This window comes from Opisthocomus hoazin, unplaced genomic scaffold (genome assembly GCF_030867145.1).
Source record: "Opisthocomus hoazin isolate bOpiHoa1 unplaced genomic scaffold, bOpiHoa1.hap1 HAP1_SCAFFOLD_152, whole genome shotgun sequence".
NCBI classification, from domain to species: Eukaryota; Metazoa; Chordata; class Aves; order Opisthocomiformes; family Opisthocomidae; genus Opisthocomus; species Opisthocomus hoazin.
The window spans coordinates 35,001-37,500 of NW_027448901.1; the positions used below are offsets into that span (position 1 = coordinate 35,001).

The window sequence follows — 2,500 nt, forward strand, 5'->3', positions numbered from 1 at the left end:
ACGCGTCAGACGCGCCCGGAGACGGCCCCGCACGGGGCCACGGCGATGGGTTTTTCTCGGGGAGGAGGAGGGCGACAGGAACCGGGGCAGGGGCGGCGCGGACGGGGGACAGACGGGGGCGTCCACCGCCACCGCCCCCGTCCCCCACCCACCGGCGCGCGCACGCGCGCGCGTCAGTGCGGCACGGCACCCCCGCGGTGCCCACCCGCAGACAGACGCCCGCACGGGAGGCCGGCGGCGAGGCCCGCGCCATCGCCGCCCCGCGCCTCCCTCCCCCGAAGCTCGCTCTCGCTCTCTCTTCCCCAAACCCACCGCCGACAGCCCGGCGGGGACGAGCTCCGTCCAGCAGGCGCTCTCCGGGAGCGGGGAGCTTCGGAGCGCTCCCCGAGTCTCCATTTAGGGGGACGAAGGCCCGCGCGCTCGCGCGCGCGGCCCTGCGAGGCACCCCAGCCGCGCCGCTGCTGGCCCGCCGGCCCCCCCCCCCCGCGCTGGGGCGGGGGGGCTCGGCGGCGCAGACGGCGATTGATCGTAAAGCGACGCTCAGACAGGCGTAGCCCCGGGAGGAACCCGGGGCCGCGAGTGCGTTCGAAGTGTCGATGATCAATGTGTCCTGCAATTCACATTAATTCTCGCAGCTAGCTGCGTTCTTCATCGACGCACGAGCCGAGTGATCCACCGCTAAGAGTTGTCTCGGTTTCGGCACCGCCCCGCGCGCGCGGAGGGGCCGGGACCGCTCGCCGAGAGCGGCCCCTTCTCTGAGGACGGCCGGACCGACCGCCGGCCCCGCCGCCGCCCACCCCCCTCCGCACGCGCGGAGGGGGCGCGGCGCGGCGGCGCGACGCGGCGCGACGGAGAGGCCCTCGCCTCGGCTTGACCGTACGAGCACAGGGGAAACGGAAAACAACGGAAAACCCCGAGCGGCCAAAGGGCGGGGGAGCCCGCGCTCCCGACCGACCCTGGGGAAACGTACGCAACACACACACCCTTGGCGCGCTTCGGGGGCGGCCCAGGCGCCCGGGCTCGGACCGGCCTCCCCCCGGAGGCTACGGCACGCCCGGCCGCGACGCCTGCCCGCCTTCGCTCGGGAGCCGGACGCCCGGCTGCGCCCGCGCTGCGACGAGCCGGCTCCGCCCACCACGGTCGCCTCTCGCCCCGCCGGCGAACCTCGGCGCCGACGCCGCCTTCCACCGACGCCGGAGGAAGCGCGGCCGGCCACTGGAGCGCGAGCCGGCGACGCGCGGCCGCCCACCGGCCCGCGCCGGATGGGCGAACCCGGCCACCCCGCCCGGCGGCGGCGGCCGCCACCGCCGCCGCGAAAACCGCCGCCGCAGCCGCTTCTCGCCTCGGCCCCCTGGGGCCGCCGGCACGGCCCCAGCGGAAAGGCGGACGGCGCTGAGCGCGGGGGGCGGCTCCCACTCTCCCCGTTTCCACGCGAAGACCCGGAGCGGGACGCCCCCGCGCCGCGCGCCCGCCCTCGAGACGGAAGCGACGGGCGGGGAAACGCGGGACGGGACGGCCGCCAGCGGATGCGGCCGGGGAACCCTCCCGGACGACCCGACGGACGACCGGCACCGACCGGCACGCCGAGCGGCGCCGCCGCCGCTCGGCCTGGGGGGGTGTGGCTCGCCCCCCCCTTTCTTTCCCTGGGCGCCGAGGGCGGGGCGAGGAGCGGGAGAGGGGAGCGCGGCGCGCCCCGAGCGCGGCCGCAGCGCGAGCGTCCAAAGGCGCGGGGCGGCCCCCCGGCGGCCGCCCCCCCCCGCGGGGGCTCGCCGCGCCTTTCTTTCCCCCGGCGCGGAGCCCGCGCTCCGGCCGGCGGGTGGCCCCGTTTGCGAGGGCGGGCAGGTCGGCCGCGGCCGACCCGCGCCGCGGTCTCTCCGCCGAGACCGGCCCGCGGAGAGGGGGGGCAGGTTGGGGCAGCGAGACGCCCCCCCTTCTCCGGCACGGCGGCCCGCGGGGGCGGACGCCCCCCCCGCGGCTCGCGCCGTGCCGCTCGAGTCTTTAAACCGCCGCCCGGCTCCTTTGGCCTTTGACCCCCGGACTCGGCCGAGGGAGGGCCGCCGAAGCGCGGACGCTAGGTACCTGGCCCTGGGGTGAGGGAAACGACCTGCATGGCCCCGCGGGGGTGCCTCCCCCGGCTGCCGCCCTCGGGGGAGCGTCCGCCCGCGGGGGCGCGCCCGGCATCCGCCGCCACCACCTCGTCCTCCTTAGCCCCGGGGCCCGGGGTTTCCCTCGATAGCCCGGCGCTGCGCCCGGGGGGAGAGACGTGGCTCGGGCCGCCCGCTCGCGCGGGACGCGACCCGGCCGGGGGGGGGCCTCGCCCGCCCCGGGCGGCGCCAGCGGCCGAGACCGTGCTCGCGCCCCCCCCTTCCCGCCACGGCTCCCTCTTCGAGAGGCAGCCGTGCCGGGTCGGAGGGGAGGTTCGCGGGTCCGGCCGCCGCGCCGCCCGAAACGCCGTGCGCACACCCGCGCCACGGCCCGGAACGCCCGGAGACAGCCCTGT

At 78.9% G+C, this 2,500-nt stretch overlaps 1 non-coding gene across 1 annotated transcript; it reads right to left on the reverse strand.

The window, feature by feature from the left end:
• Nucleotides 1-534: 534 nt before the first annotated feature.
• On the reverse strand, nucleotides 535-687 carry LOC142359723 (5.8S ribosomal RNA). Its single transcript, XR_012762576.1, has one exon. It is a non-coding gene; the product is annotated as a 5.8S ribosomal RNA (ribosomal RNA).
• Between the last annotated feature and the right edge of the window lie 1,813 nt (nucleotides 688-2,500).